The sequence below is a fragment of the Bison bison genome, unplaced genomic scaffold, assembly GCF_000754665.1.
Source record: "Bison bison bison isolate TAMUID 2011002044 unplaced genomic scaffold, Bison_UMD1.0 scf7180017864075, whole genome shotgun sequence".
NCBI lineage: Eukaryota > Metazoa > Chordata > Mammalia > Artiodactyla > Bovidae > Bison > Bison bison.
In genome coordinates this window covers 566,468-583,810 of record NW_011494647.1, presented here as the reverse complement: position 1 = coordinate 583,810, position 17,343 = coordinate 566,468, and the positions used below count along the sequence as shown (strand labels likewise).

General features: G+C 40.3%; 1 pseudogene; it reads left to right on the top strand.

Moving 5' to 3' along the window:
• The window catches only part of LOC104986817, an 89,755-nt pseudogene that overhangs the window by 58,442 nt on the left and 13,970 nt on the right, over positions 1 to 17,343 (top strand).

Sequence of the window (17,343 nt, the reverse complement as noted above, 5' to 3'; positions counted from 1 at the left end):
GCACTATATCTATCAGATCTAGGCCCTTAAATCTATTTCTCGCTTTCACTGTATAATCATAAGGGATTTGATTTAGGTCATACCTGAACGGTCTAGTGGTTTTCCCTACGTTCTTCAATTTCAGTCTGAATTTGGCAATAAGGAGTTCATGGTCTGAGCCACAGTCAGCTCCTGGTCTTGTTTTTGTTGACTGTATAGAGCTCCTCCATCTTTGGCTGCAAAGAATATAATAAATCTGATTTCGGTGTTGACCATCTGATGATGTCCATGTATAGAGTCTTCTCTTGTGTTGTTGGAAGAGGGTGTTTGTTATGACCAGTGCATTTTCTTGGCAAAACTCTATTAAGAAGTCAGCAAAATCTGCCACACCCTCTCCTCCTTTATGTGTAAATTATTGTCTCTTTGGGACTTCAACTAGTAGGTCTGCTGACTTTCTGAATGAAGCCACTATTCCATTCTCCAACACCTTGTCCATTTATTGGGCTGTTTTGTGGTGAGCAGTACAAGCTTGGACTTGGTAACATTTTTGGATTTTAATCTTTTAAAAAAGATTTAAAACTTTAAAAATATCAACATGCTTTTTATTCTGGATTAAATGCAATGCAAAAATAAAACTATATTATGTGTGTGTGCATGCTGCTGCTGCTGCTGCTAAGTCCCTTCAGTCGTTTCCGATTCTGTGGGACCTCATAGACTGCAGCCCACCAGGCTCCGCCGTCCCTGGGATTCTCCAGGCAAGAACACTGGGGTGGGTTGCCATGTCCTTTTCCAATGCATGAAAGTGAAAAGTGAAAGTGAAGTCACTCAGTAGTGGCTGACTCTTCTCGACCCCATGGACTGCAGCCTACTAGGTTTCTCCATCCATGGGATTTTCCAAGCAAGAGTACTGGAGTGGGGTGCCATTGCCTTCCCCAGTGTGCATGCTAAGTCACTTCAATTGTGTCCAACTCTTTGTGACCCTATGGACTTTAGGCCACCAGGTTCCTCTCTTCAAGGGATTCTCCAGGCAAGAATACTGGAGTGGATTGCCATGCCCTCCTCCAAGGCTTTTTCCCAACCCAGGGGTCAAACCTGTGTCTCCTGCATTGCAGGCAAATTCTTTACCACTGAGTCACAGGGGAAGCCCCAAAACTATATAATTCCCTATTAAATACAATTTAAAAACAATATTTCGCATCACCCCTGACTGAAGTTGAAATCATCTACAGTTCTTGACTACCTGAGTCCCAATCTAGAGGATTAACAAAGGGAGGATGCTCTTGCAGTCAGCATCTGATGCTTTGTATGAATTTCCCATCCATCAGCTCTAAAGGCTGTCATATACATTTTTATAATCTTTTCAGGGGAAAAATAAATCTTTAGATAAAGCTTTAGCCCTGTTCTAACTGTTGCTTCCTGATCTGCATATAGGTTTCTCAAGAAGCAGGTCAGGTGGTCTGGTATTTCCATCTCTTTCAGAATTTTCCACAGTTTATTGTAAACAGTCAAAGGCTTCAGCATAGTCAATAAAGCAGAAATAGATGTTTTTCTGGAACTCTCTTGCTTTTTTGATGATCCAGCAGATGTTTGGCAATTTGATCTCTGGTTCCTCTGCCTTTTCTAAAACCAGCTTGAACATCAGGAAGTTCACGGTTCATGTATTGTTGAAGCCTGGATGGGAGAATTTTGAGCATTACTTTACTAGCATGTGAGATGAGTGCAATTGTGAGGTAGCTTGAGCATTCTTTGGCATTGCCTTTCTTTGGAAGTCTGACACTGTTTTCTCTGTTTCCCCATCTATTTCCCATGAAGTGATGGGAACAGATTCCATGATCTTAGTTTTCTGAATGTTGAGCTTTAAGCCAACTTTTTCACTCTCCACTTTCACCTTCATCAAGAGGCTTTTTAGTTCCTCTTCACTTTCTGCCATAAGGGTGGTGTCATCTGCATATCTGAGGTTATTGATATTTCTCCCGGCAATCTTGATTCCAGCTGTGCTTCTTCCAGCCCAGCGTTCCTCATGATGTACTCTGCATATAAGTTAAATAAGCAGGGTGACAATATACAGCCTTGATGTACTCCTTTTCCAATTTGGAACCAGTCTGTTGTCATGGCATTTGGTCCCATCACTTCATGGCAAATAGATGGGGAAACAGTGGAAACAGTGTCAGACTTCATTTTTGGGGGCTCCAAAATCACTGCAGATGGTGATTGCAGCCATGAAATTAAAAGACGCTTACTCCATGGAAGGAAAATTATGACCAACCTAAACAGCATATGAAAAAGCAGAGACATTACTTTGCCAACAAAGGTCCATCTAGTCAAGGCTATGTTTTTTTCCAGTGGTCATGTAGGGATGTGAAAGTTGGACTGTGAAGAAAGCTGAGCACCGAAGAATTGATGCTTTTGAACTGTGGTGTTGGAGAAGACTCTTGAGAGTCCTTTGGACTGCAAGGAGATCCAACCAGTGCATTCTAAAGGAGAGCAGTCCTGGGTGTTCTTTGGAAGGACTGATGCTAAAGCTGAAACTCCAATATTTTGCCTACCTCATGCAAAGAGTTGACTCATTGGAAAAGACTCCGATGCTGGGAGGGATTGGGGGCAGGATGAGATGGCTGGATAGCATCACTGACTCGATGGAGAAGAGTTTGGTGAACTCTGGGAGTTGGTGATGGACAGGGAGGCCTGGCATGCTGCAATTCATGTGGTCGTCAAGAGTCGGACACGACTGAGCGACTGAACTGAACTGAATTTAGCCTTGTTCAGAGAGGGCAACGGCACCCCACTCCAGTACTCTTGCCTGGAAAGTCCCATGTATGGAGGGTCCTGGTAGGCTGCAGTCCATGGGGTCGCTAACAGTCAGACAGGGCTGAGCGACTTCACTTTCACTTTTCACTTTCATACATTGGAGAAGGAAATGACAACCCACTCCAGTATTCTTGCCTGGAGAATCCCAGCGATGGGGGAGCCTGGTGGGCTGCTGTCTATGGGGTAGCACAGAGTTGGACACGACTGAAGCGGCTTAGCAACAGCAGTAGCAGTTAGCCCTGTGAGACCCTATAGAAACCAGTATATGCACAGTAAGATTCCTACACAAAATAATTTCAACCAAGTAATCTATAAATTGTATTTACCTTCTGCTTTTCAAACATCATACAGTAAAAAGGGCTGTATCATTTTTTTTTTTTTTTTACTATCTTGTTTAGGAACTGAGGACATAATCTTAATATCCACAATTCCCCTAAAGAAAGAAGGGGGAAATATCATATGGCTGATACCAGAAATAATGGCCCAGGCTTCCCAGTTGGCTCAATGGTAAAGAATCTGGCTATCAATGCAGGTGACATGGGTTCAATCCCTGGGTTGGTAAGATCCCCTGCAGGAGGAAATGGCAACCTGTTCCAGTATTCTTGCAGGGAAAATCAGAAAATCCCATGGAGAGAGGAGCCTGGTGGGCTACAGTCCATAAAGTCACTAAAAGTCAGCCAAGACTGAGCACGTCCTTGCATGGCATGGCATAGCATATTATATAAAGAAAAACAGTTATGTAAAAAAAATAGCAAATTAAAAAATTATATTAATAAAAAAAAGACAATGGAGAGACTTTAATGAAAAAGTCGTCCATAACAACAATATGAAAATTTCCCAGAAGCAAAAATAAAAGTATGTAGCCTATGCAAGAAGTAGTACTGTCAGCACAGAGGGTTGAAGGCTTTGATATTTCCAAGGATGAGAATAAGAGAGAATCCAGACCAGCAGCCATAGAGGCTAGAAGAATACTTCACTCGCCGGATTATAGGAGGAACGATAGAGTCCACAAAGGGAGACGATTGAAATGCTAAAAGAATAACAGCAACATGCTGGTTATAAGAGGTTAAGATTGTAAAAACTTCAAGGACCCAGCAGAGAGTTCTTGGAAAATGAGAAATGAGAAAAAGGTTAACAGATGTGTGAATAAGAAATTTAGAAAATGGTCTCCTTGAGAAGAGTTTCAATAGAATGGTGGAAATAGAAACTATTTTTCAGGAGTCTATGAGGGAAAATGGTGAAGAAATTAAGGTAGCACAAAAAGTGCCTATTATGTAAAAAGACTGGCAATGCAGCCAAGGAAAATGCCACAGAACTGCCAATGCAGTTAAAAAGAATTGTACCTAGACTTGTAAACACACAAGCATTCCCTGCCAAGTCACTTTCAGACATAGCCAAATACTGATTTCATCCCCGCTGTTCTCAGAATTTTCAAAAGAGTGAATTAGTGAAGTGTTAATTAACAGATTTTTTAAAATTTATGTTTTGATGTTCACTATCTAGATTTCTATTTTATTTAGGCAAATCTCAAAGAACTTCATGGGATCAGAGTAACAATAATTTTTTTTTTTTGGTTGTGATAATTAGAATAAGTTAGATAATTAAACTAAGTTTCAAGATATGGTATTTTTGGAGAGTACTTAGTATTGCCCTGGGTCCTAAATTTGTGGCAAAATAAAAGCCATCAAAAACTGAAGCTTCACAAATCTAAATGTAATTTTTATGTGCAAAGAAAGTTTGCTATTTAAAGCAAATCTATTTTTCTAACTACATCCACATTTAACACTAATTTTAAACAACTCTATGTTTTCTCATGCATATTTAGAAGCAAGCAGCTGCACATATGTATACAACACTTGGAAATGCAGCTTGAATATTCCTTAAAATGCCGGGTTTCCATGTCAGCAACACATAAAGCCAAACTCACTGACTTTGACCTCACGTACTCACTGTTCTCTCCAGCCATCAGGACAATAGTTTTCCTTTCTTGGATTATTTTTTAGAAGAGGGAATTCTAGCAATTTTTAGTTTGATCTTGCTGCCTTTTTTCCCCTGGGAATCCGTAAGCACTTCCACAAGGCCGGATCAGGACTGGTTCCTTCATCACAGTGGTTGCAAACACAAAGGCTAATTTGGTAGCATATTACACAACTCAGAGATCAAAATGATGCCTGTTTTTGTAAACAGGGAACACAGCCACTCTCATTCATCTATGCATTGTCTTTTGCTATTTTTCCTATTTTTTTAAGGAAGTGAGACAGTGACCATATGATCCTTGAAGCCAAATGCATTTACTATTTTACCCCTGAAGTAAATGAGTTGGACAGCAGTAAATAAAAGTGAATGGCAGGGACTGTGATGAACTAATAAAGGTGTTTTACATTTGAAGGGCCTAGCAATTACTACTATGCAGAAAAAAGCAGGCACAGCTTACCAAATTCAATATTTGAAAAAAACATAGAAATTCAGATTTCATATGAAATCTTCAAATTGTTAAGTGTCAGCTACTAATCCAACTTTTTAAATGAATGAAACCAAACAAAATAATCTACTGCCTTGATCTATCCTTTTACAACCTCTGAAGTAACCCTTAATAGCTACGTGGTATCTCTGTGTGTCTCAGTTTCTCATCAGCAAGCTGCCAACTCTCCAAAAATACCAACAAAGTAAACCCTGATAATTAAGCAGAACTGGAATTTTTGCTTGCCTTCACTAAAGAAAGCAAGAATAGAGTCCAAGTCCTGTCTTGGAGAGGGGAGAGAAAAGGCAATAAGATTGGGTGGTGGTGGGGGTCAGGGGGGAGCTTGGGGAGGCCCTGTTTTAAGGTGTGTCTTTCAGGGTTGGGGGTGATAGGAATAAAGCAAATCTGTAACATAGTGCAGGACCAGTGGGCACAAAGGAGAGGCCTTAGGTTTGATGAACCTGGTGGAAGTATCTGTTCTCCTGAAAAGGGGATATTTACTCTGATGAGAGCTGTTGAATAGTCTATCATTTGGACAAATGGATTCGTAGTAAGCTCTTGAAACAACAAAAAGTTACTTTCAACTCCATCTTCCTGGGCAAGAATTTCTTGGGATGGTAGATTAGCTCTGTCACTGTGAGTGATTTCAGTTCTCAGACCCTCTCTTGTGGTTACTCTTCAGGTGACCCTTAAGGATACACTGTTAAATGTGGGAACAAAAGCAATCCTATTTTTACCACTGTGTGAGCTGTCATGATTGCACATGAAGTTTTAAGGGATGACCATTTTAACTTCTAAAAAGAATCAGATTTCCCTGTAGTCACTTGTTGGATCATTTTGGGGAACAGTATCTAGGGGACAGCAGCTATGCATCAGCATCTTAGACTGTGGAGAACAGAGAGCTGAACCAGAGTAGGAAATGGATACTAAGAGAAGGATTATGATCAGAATTTGTATGTAGTATAATTCTCAACCAGGAGCCAAGATTGCTCTTGGTCAAGTAAGTCAAGAGATGAGTCAAGAGGGTATATCTAAGATGCAGTCTGAAGAAACCCAGACTAGAAATGGGGTTATTAGCTATGTCACATAATTTCTTTACTATTTGCTTCTTCAATAAATTTTATAATATTAAAGACCCTGAAGAAGTATAACCATAACAATCTTCCTTTAAAATAGCATATGTTCCCCCAGTGAGAGGACAAATTATGTCCAAAGAGGTTCTGTTCTAAGCTGTCACCTGTCCAATTTCATGACTCTAGCAAGGAGTTCTGTAGGCTCGGTGTGTCTTATTCCTCACTCATTCTTTGAATCACAGCCAATAGGAGTCCCCTCCTTTCTGGGCTGTTATAAAGCATGAAGTAAAGAAGCTTGAGGATAAAAGAAAGCAATCCAAAATTCCCCTTAAGAAGCTGGAGTTTCAGTTTCCAAATCAAGGCTCAGGTTGATTTATTCATTTCCTATTTTGAACTAAGAATCTAATTATCTCTTCTTCAGCAAAAGGAAACTGAAGGGTTAAAAAGTAACCCGTGATATCAGGGACCATCCTTAAGGCAGATATTCCGTTCGCTAAATTGACAAATCCATTTCTAGCTTGCAAGTAATATAACCAGTTGACTTTTTTACCACAGGTGAATGATAATCATCCAACGTCAACTATCGATTTATTTTCCACCTTTATGTGGCTGTCCAATAGTTTTGAATGAAACCTATTAAAGAGAGCATTGTGGGTGCATGTACATATGCTGTCGCTTCAGTCGTGTCCCACTCTTTGTGACCCCGTGGATTGTAGCTCACCAATCCCTCTGTCCATGGGATTCTCCAGGCAAGAATACTGAGTGGGTTGCCGTGCCCTCCTCCAGGGGATCTTCCTGAGTCTCCTACCTCTCCTGCCTTGCAGGTGGAGAGCATTGCTGTGCTGTGCTGTCGCTTCGGTCATGTCTGACTCTTTGAGACCGTATGCACTGCAGCCAGGCTCCTCTGTCCATGGGGATTCTCCAGGAAAGAATACTGGAGTGGGTTGTCGTGCCCCCCTCCATGGGATCTTCTCCTCCCAGGGATCAAAAAAGAGAGCATTAGGTAAATCTAAAAGTCGAGCTTAACCAGCATATCTGACTTGTGAGGTCTGTCAAAGCAAGCAGCCTCAAAATAGGCACCTTCTGTTCCCTAGTCCTTTTTAAGTTCTGTGTCTATGGAAGTTCAGTTATGAAAGGTATCTCCCACAACAGCTCCCTGTTCTTGAGAGATAGGAACCTCTCTCTCTAGGTATTAAAATTTTAGATTTCCGAATTTCTTGCTCTCTGACCCACCACAGTATATGCAATCTAAAAAGCCTCTTAATCGTCAAGATACTTAGAAAATCAAGATTCATACCAAGTGGTACAAAAGGAAAGAAGCTCTTTGGGTCCCAAAGAAAAATGCATACAAACCCAAATGTTTGTTAATTTCAATCTTTTAACAACACATAATTAAAATCTAGTCAGGTATTTTACTTGTAGCTGAAATGACTAGTCAGGAGACAAAAGTCTCCTGAGAATAGGGGCTTTACAGATAGTTTTTTTAAAAATTAGTCTGACACCAGAGAAAGAGGAAAGGAAATAGGAAAATAAATACCTAAAGCTTACAGACTAAAGCATGACAACTGGGACCTCAAATTGTTATCTGGATTTTGCCCCATGGATCTCAGTTGGAAGATACAGTCCATCCTAATTATTTGCTGATTGATTTTTGCAAAATTTCCCACTCACTAACATTTATTTATAACTTCCAAATCAATAGGAGGAGGCAATGGCAACTCACTCCAGTACTCTTGCCTGGAAAATCCCATGGACAGAGGAGCCTGGTAGGCTGCAGTCCATGGGGTTGGGAAGAGTCAGACACGACTGAGCGACTTCACTTTCACTTCTCACTTTCATGCATTGGAGAAGGCAATGGCAACCCACTTCAGTGTTCCTGCCTGGAGAATCCCAGGGACGGGGAGCCTGGTGGCCTGCCGTCTACGGGGTCTCACAGAATCGGACATGACTGAAGCGACTTAGCAGCAGCAGCAGCTGCAGCCAAATCAATATCCATGGGACTTTTGTGGTCACTTTTGGACATTCCCATTACAGCAGAAAATCTAAGTCTTCCAACATGCTCCTTCCAAGTTAAGGCTGAGCATAGTGAAACCCTACCTTCTTGTTTCAGCTCTCATAGTGTTAACAAGTATCCTTCTGTTTTCTATTCAGTGCCATGTAGTTAGATTTGCTTTTTTTTTTTTTTCATTTTGGGCTTTTTATTGGTGATTTTACTAGTTAAAATGGCCCCAAGCACAGTGCTGAAGTGCTGTCTACTGTTCCTAAATCCAAGAAGATTTTGATGCACCCAGGGAGAAACTATACACATCAGGTAAGATATGATTCATGATACTACTGACTTCAGAATTTAATATTTATGAATCAACAATAGATAGTAAGTAAAGTGTCTTGACACAGACACACACACACAGCCAAGTTATATAATGATCAATTGACAAAAAATGTTACCAAAGACTTGAAGGGATTTAAACCTATATTTCAATATGGGAGTTGTTCAGTATTAACTAATTCAGTGTTCATGGCAACTTTATAGAATATAGCTATCATGCTATTGAGAATCTACTGTATCAACATCTCTTATATGCTCAGTCCTTCAGTTGTGTTATACTGTTTGCAACTCCATGTACTATAGCCCACAGGGCTCCTCTGTCCATGGAATTGTCCCAGCAAGAATACTGAACTGGGTTGCCATTTCCTCCTCTAGGGATCTTCCCAACACAGAGATTGAACCTGCATCTCCTGTGGCTCCTGCACTGACAGGCAGCTTCTTTAACAATGAGCCACCTGGGAAGCACCAATATCTCATACCACCATCTATTTTTTCCAAATGTCTCGAGTGAAAAAGGTTTCTTCCTCCAAAGGCTGATTCTTAGTGGGAAATATGACTGTAACTTCTGACTCAAAAAAAAAAAAAATCAAATAGATAAACACAATTTTATTTAAAATTCTTCCCATTGCCACAAAATTTTGGTCAACAATAAAGATTTATGTTATTTAAGCCTCAAGATACCTCAACTATTTGGATAAGACTTTTGCTGTACTTATTTCATAGGATTATAAGAATTTATACCACTCTTCACTATCACTATTCATTTACCAGTCAGTCCTAAAGGAAATCAGTCCTGAATATTCATTGGAACTACTAATGCTGAAGCTGAAACTCCAATATTTGGCTACCTGCTACGAAGAACTGACCCACTGGAAAAGACCATGTTGTTGGGGAAAGAGACAACAGAGGGTGAGATGGTTGAATGGCATCACCGACTTGATGGACATGAGTCTGAGCAAGCTCTGGGAGTTGGTGATAGACAAGGAAGCCTGGAAGTGCTGCATTCCTTGGGGTCACAAAGAGTAGGACACGACTGAGCTACTGAACTGACTGCTGACTCACTTACTGAGTCCTTTTCCTCAAAGGCCTGCTTTCTCAAGCATCTGTTTCTTGGCTGCCTTAATCAATAAGAAAATCTATTAGATTCACTTTGATACACTCTTCCCTGGGGACTCAGAAGGTAAAGAATCTGCCTACCTTGAGAGAGACCTAGGTTTGATCCCTGGGATGGGAAGATCCCTTGGAGAAGGGAATGGTTACCCACTCCAGTATTCTTGCCTAGAGAATTCCATGGACGGATTAGCCTGGTGGACTACAGTCCAAGGGGTCACAGAGAGTTGGGCGCGACTGAGCAACTAACACTTTCCATAAAGTGTTGATCTTTGAAGCAACTGCCAACCTTCCTTTCTAAAATCCCAAGAAGTTATGTTTCCTTCTAAACAATATTAGACATTTGTGGAATTCAAAATTTTAGTATTTTTAAAATTAAATTAATAGATATTTACTAGATTATATCATGCACTGTTCAAATTGTTAAATTGAGTATATTTTTCTAATAAAAGATAATAATCTTTAGTAAGACTTCCATTCTGCTAAATTTACTGAATCCTTTCCTTTACTGTTTTCTTACTATCTCAACATCACTGACTTTGAAAAATATATTTTAAAAAGTATCCATTGATTTTATCATAAAACTAGCATATCTTATTACACAGAAATGTGAAGAGCTTAGAAATAAAGAGATAAAAAATAAAATTCCTATTTGCTACTCAATTTCCATTCCTTAGAGGAAATCATGGTAAACCACTTCAGAATGAATATATTCATGTAGTCTATCAATAGGCAAATGCAAGTGTATTCATATGTATGTGTGTATGTTCAGGCAGGGGATGAGTTCAGACTTTCCTCAGATGGAATCCTCTTATAAATGTGTTTCTTTTCTTGATATATACCTCTAATTCCCTTCCAAATTTGTAAATAAAAAAGCTGCTTTATCCTTTCTACCTCACCTTTGTATTAATATCCCACTGAATGAATGTGCCATGATTCAATGGGTGTTGTTTGTGTATCCAGTAAGACAATAACCTTAAAAATGTAGTTCACTGCTGCTATTTTTCCAGTATGATGCTGTCATTGCCCATCTTAGCAGGAAATACCCTTCTCTCCCTCTTTAAGCTTCCCCACTGAAATATCTAAGGATACAGGTGGTTTACTGAAACATCTGTATTCCTTTCAGATGCCAAGTGAAGGGAAACTGTAGAGTACAATCAGCCTCCTATTGCCACTTCTGTTGAAAGCTGGTCCTATCACTGTGTATCTACAAGGTTGAGTTCCACACTTACATTTGCATTCACAATCTCAGTTGTTCCCAAATCTGTTGTCTGATGTCTCGGTCGGCTTACGGATTTTAGTATCAGCCCCTTACTGTGTTAGAACCAGACTTTCTTTATGAGTCTCTGGAGAAGGCAATGGCACCCCACTCCAGTACTCTTGCCTGGAAAATCCCATGGATGGAGGAGCCTGGTAGGCTGCAGTCCATGGGGTCGCTAGGAGTCAGACACGACTGAGCGACTTCACTTCCACTTTTCTCTTTCATGCTTTGGAGAAGGAAATGGCAACCCACTCCAGTGTTCTTGCCTGGAGAATCCCAGGAACGGGGGAGCCTGGTGGGCTGCCATCTCTGGGGTTGCACAGAGTCGGACACGACTGAAGCAACTTAGCAGCAGCAGCAGCAGCAGTCTACACCTAGGTGTCACACCTTGACCTCTGGCCTAAATTCTTTTCTCCAAAGTTATGTGATACCCACCTTAGGGTGAGCTGTCACTTCCAGTCAGAATTCACAACACTCTGACTCCATCAATAAGTTCTAATAACATTGTGCTTCAAAAGAAAATGCAAACAAATTGGGATCTCAATACAGTTGGGTTCCACCCAACAGATTATGTGACTACTATGAAAATGCACCCCATTTATTCCTGTGAACCTGCCCTCAGTATGGAGGAGGGTTTAGGGAGGCCAAGCCACACAGATTTGCTACAGACTTTCTTAACAGTTAGACATATTTTAATTTGGGTAACCAAAGGGATCCTCTAAAGTGTTTTCAGAAGAAGTAAAAAGGCATATTTCAAAATTCCACCTTCCCAATCCAAAAAGCAGAAGCAGTGTCACCCAATAAAAGCTTGAAAACTCACTTCTCCAGGTATTAACTACATTCATTTATAGGAAAGTAATGCTTTTGTATATTACTTTCAAACTAGTCAGTATCAGTTCAGTCGCTAAGTCGTGTCCAACTCTTTGCGACCCCATGGACTGCAGCATGCCGGGCCTCCCTGTCCATCACCAACTCCAGGTGATGGACAAAACCCATGTCCATCGAGTCGGTGATGCCATCCAGCCATCTCATCCTCTGTCACGCCCTTCTCCTTCTGCCCTCAATCTTTCCCAGCATCAGGGTCTTTTCAAATGTGTCAGCTCTTTGCAGCAGGTGGCCAAAGTATTGGAATTTCAGCTTCAACATCAGTTCTACAAATAAACACCCAGGACTGATCTCCTTTAGGATGGACTGGTTGGATCTCCTTGCAGTCCAAGCAACTCAAGAGTCTTCTCAAACACCACAATTCAAAAGCATCAATTCTTCAGTGCTCAGCTTTCTTTATAGTCTAACTCTCACATCCATACATGACCACTGGAAAAACCATAGCCTTGACTAGACGGACCTTTGTTGGCAAAGTAATGTCTCTGCTTTTTAATATGCTGTCTAGGTTGGTCATAACTTTCCTTCCAAGGAGTAAGCGTCTTTTAATTTCATGGCTGCAATCACCATCTACAGTGATTTTGGAGCCAGAAAAATAAAGTCAGCCACTGTTTCCACTGTTTCCCCATCTATTTGCCATGAGGTAATGGGACCAGATGCCATGATCTTAGTTTTCTGAATGTTGAGCTGTAAGCCAATTTTTCACTCTCCTCTTTCAGTTTCATCAAGAGGCTAGACAGTATACTTATCATTTGAAAATAGTTTTTTTTTTTAATAAGTTCTTTTTTGTTTTGTCAACTGCAAGTAAAGTTTTAACTTCCTTTTTGCTGCTATCCATATCTCTTATTTTGTGTTCTTATCTAATGGAAATAAGCTAGCTTTTCCACTCAGTGTTAAATGTGACCTTGGGCTCCTTGTATTGTCTGTAAATTTAATAGAAATGTTTCTAGTGTTTCATAGTAAACATGAGAGTGACACTTTCTGAAATAATCACAAGATTGTATTTCTGTTATGCTTTTCATTAACAGATTATTATTTTCACCATTCTTCTATTTTTATAATGAACTCTGTTTAATCATGCTGTAGTATGCTTTTAATTTATAGCTAACCTCCATAAACTTATTTTTAATTTTAGGGTATTTTCATCAAGCTTAATAAATTAAATCCTATACATTATGTTTCATGTATCCAGTATCAAATTGGCTGTCTTCCAAAAAATAAGAATTTTTATATCTATCTGATTTTTCCATGCCTCTGAACCTCACAAATAACATCAGATTAATGAATTCTTTAGAGTTATGAAAGAATTAAGCTGAAAAATATGTAAGGCTAGTTGTTCTTTTTTTTAAAAAATTCTTTTCATTTTAGAAGCTAGTTCTCCAATAACTTTCTCAGGAATTTCCATGTTTTTTGTTCTGTTTTCTCCTATTCCTTAAAAGTAGTTTAGATAATTATGTTTTCCTTAAAAAAAAATTTTCCCCAAGTTTTAAATTCACTTGTATAATGTTACAAAAAGTGTTCTTTCTGATTGGGGATTGGTTCAAGAAGGTTGAGTAGAAGGATGCGTGCTTATATCCTCCTGTGAGAGCAACAAAGTTGCAACTAGCTGTCCATCAACAGGAGGATGCTGGAATCTGCTAAAAAAAAAAAGATATCCAGTGAGATGGCAGGAGGGGTACAATCATGATGAAATCAAATCCTGTAACTACTGAATGGGGAAACCCGTAAACTGAAGGACAGTAGTACCAAGGAAGCTTTCCCACTGTTGTGCAGGCTCTGAGCCCCACATCATGTGTCCCATCCTGGGCTTCTGGCAAAGGGACTTGAAATCCCCAGGGAATCTGACTTTGAGGGCTAACAGGAACTGATTATAGGACTTCCACAGGACTAGGAGAAACAGACTCCATTCATGGAGAGCACAAATAAAATCTTGTGTGCACCAGTCATAGGGGAAAGGAGCAGTGACCTCACAGGAGGCTGAACCAGACCTACCTGCTAGCATTGGAGGAGCCCCTGCAGAGGTGTGAATCAGCAGTGGCTCACCTCAGGGACAGGCCACTGGCAGCAGCAGTCCTGGGAGATGCCCCTTGGTGTAAGCCATTTTGGAGATTGCCTGTCATAGAGCCTGTATTGTGGTGCTGGAGAAGACTCTTGAGAGTTCTTTGGACAGCAAGGACATCCAACCAGTCCATCCTAAAGGAAGTCAACCCTGCATATTCATTGGAAGAACTGATGCTGAAGCTGAAGCTCCAATATTTTGGCCACCTGATGCAAAGAGCCCACTCATTGGAAAAGACCTTGATGTTAGGAAAGATTAAGGGAAAGAGGAGAAGGGGAAGCACAGGATGAGATGGTTGGATGGCATCAATGACTCAATAGACATGAGTCTGAGCAAACTCCAGGACATAGTGAAGGATAAGGAAGTCTGGTGTGCTGTCATTCATAGGGTCACAGAGTCAAACATGGCTTAACTACTGCACAACAACAAAAGAGCCTGTAGACTCCAGAGCTGGGTTGCCTCAAGGCAAACAACTAACAGGGATGGAGTGCAGCCCCATCCATAGGCAGCTAATTGGATTAAAGTTTTATTGAGCAAGACCCTATCCACTAGAGCAAGATAACAATTTTACCCACTGCAGTTTTGTCCCTCCCATCAAGAAGCTTACATAAGCCTCTTAGCTTTATCCACCAGAGGGCAGAAGAAAAAGCAAGGAAAACTACAATCTTGCAGCTGCCACATCACAGATAGTTGATTAAAATGAAAATCCAAAAGGTTATGTCCCTGATGAAGGGACAAGATAAAACCCCAGAAAAACAACTACAGTGGGCTTCCCTTGTGGCTCAGCTGGTAAAGAATCTGCCTGCAATGCAGGAGACCTGGGTTCAATCCCTGAGTTGGTAAGATCCCCTGGAGAAGGGAAAGGCTACCCACTCTAGTATTCTGGCCTGGAGAATTCCATGAAAATAGGAGCCTGGTGAGCTACAGTCCATGGGGTTGCAAAGAGTCAGACAGGACTGAGCAACTTTGACTAAGCAGAAGTGGAAATAGGCAACCTTTCAGAAAAAAAGAAGATAATGATAGTGAAGATGATCCAGGATCTTGGAAAAAGAATAGAGAAGATGCAAGAAGTGTTTACCAAAGATTTAGAGGATTTAAGGAACAAACAAGCAGAGATGAACAATACACTACAAAGAATCAACAGCAGAATAACTGAGGCAGAAGAATGGGTAAGTCACTTAGAGCACAGAACAGTGGATATCACTGCCACAAAACAGAATAAAGAAGAAAAATGGATGAAAATAGCCTAAAAACCTCTGGGACCACATTAAATGCACCAACATTCTCATTACAGGGGTCTCAGAAGGAGAAGAGAGAGAGAAAGGACCCAAGAAAATAGTTGAAGAGATAATAGCTGAAAATTTTCTGAACATCGGAAAGGAAATAGTCAACCAAGTCCAAGAAGCACAGAGATTTCCAGGAAGGAGAAACCCAAGGAGGAGCACAACAAGACAAATAGTAATCAAAGTGACAAAAATTAAAGACAAAGATAAAAAACTAAAAACAACAAAGGAAAATTAACAAATAACATACAAGAGAACTCCCATAAGGTTATCAGCTGATTTCTCAACAGAAACTCTACGGGTCAGAAGGGAATGGCATGATATATTTAAAATTACGAAAGGGAAGAGCCTACAACCTAGAATATTCTACCCAACATGACTCTGGTTCAGATTTAACAAAGAAATCAAAATACTTACAGACAAGCCAAAGCTGACAGAATTCAGCACCACCAAACCAACTTTACAACAAATGCTAAAGGAACTCCTCTAGGCAGGAAACACTATAGAAGGAAAAGGTCTACAAAATTAAACCCAAAATAATTGGATTAACACACCAGCTAAAAGACATAGACTGGCTTGGTGGATGAAAACATGTGCATGAATGTGCTTCCACTTACCACATCACTCTACTTAAAGTGAAAGTGAAGTCTCTCAATCGTGTCCAACTCTTTGTGACCCCATGGATTGTAGCCCACCAGGTTCCTCCGTCTATGGGATTCTCTAGGCAAGAGTACTGGAGTGGGTTGCCACCCCTCTCAAATTGTAGGTAATTATTTTGTATTGTTAGGTTAATCAGGTCTCCATTATGGCTTGCAGTTGTAACTATTTTTTTTCTTTTTTGTCTGACTATTGATAATGAAAACTGATGAACATCCTTTACTACTGTGATTCAGATCAGATCAGATCAGTCACTCAGTCGTGTCTGACTCTTTGTGACTCCATGAATCGCAGCACACCAGGCCTCCCTGTCCATCACCAACTCCCGGAGTTCACTCAGACTCACTTGCATCAAGTCAGTGATGCCATCCAGCCATCTCATCCTCTATCGTCTCCTTCTCCTCCTGCCCCTAATACCTCCCAGCATCAGAGTCTTTTCCAATGAGTCAACTCTTTGCATGAGATGGCCAAAGTACTGGAGTTTCAGCTTCAGCATCATTCCCTCCAAAGAAATCTCCTGATCTCCTTCAGAATGGACTGGTTGGATCTCCTTGCAGTCCAAGGGACTCTCAAGAGTCTTCTCCAACACCACAGTTCAAAAGCATCAATTCTTCAGCACTCAGCCTTCTTTACAGTCCAACTCTCACATCCATACATGACCATAGGAAAAACCATAGCCTTGACTAGACGAATCTTTGTTGTCAAAGTAATGTCTCTGCTTTTGAATATGCTACCAAGGTTGGTCATAACTTTTCTTCCAAGGAGTAAGCGTCTTCTAATTTCATGGCTGCAGTCACCATCTGTAGTGATTTTGAAGCCCAGAAAAACAAAGTCTGACACTGTTTCCACTGTTTCCCCATCTATTTCCCATGAAGTGATGGGACCGGATGCCATGATCTTCGTTTTCTGAATGTTGAACTTTAAGCCAACTTTTTCACTTTCCACTTTCACTTTCATCAAGAGGCTTATGTAACTATTATTCATTTAATATCATTGTATCATAATTGGTCAAAAGAAAATAACAGAATTCTATATCACTAAAACTACTTACTATTTAATGGAAAAATCTGTAATCACTTTTTAAAATCCAAATGCACATTAGAATTATCTAACTTTTTGAAAAAGACAAATGCCCAGGTATTATTTTTCTTTCCAAAACTGCAGATGTGATCCTAATGAGCATCCATGCTTAAAAACAACTGTACTATATTATGATATTTGACTTTTATCTAGTTTGTTTCACTTTTTCTACTTTGTGATTAGTGCTCCCATTTCAATTAGTTTATATTTTTCCAGTTTCTCTCTTTTTTTGTCATTCTCAAGCCTTTATCAAATGCAGTTGAAAAGGTCTTGTATACATACATCAGATCAGATCAGATCAGATCAGTCGCTCAGTCGTGTCCGACTCTTTGTGACCCCATGAATCGCAGCACGCCAGGCC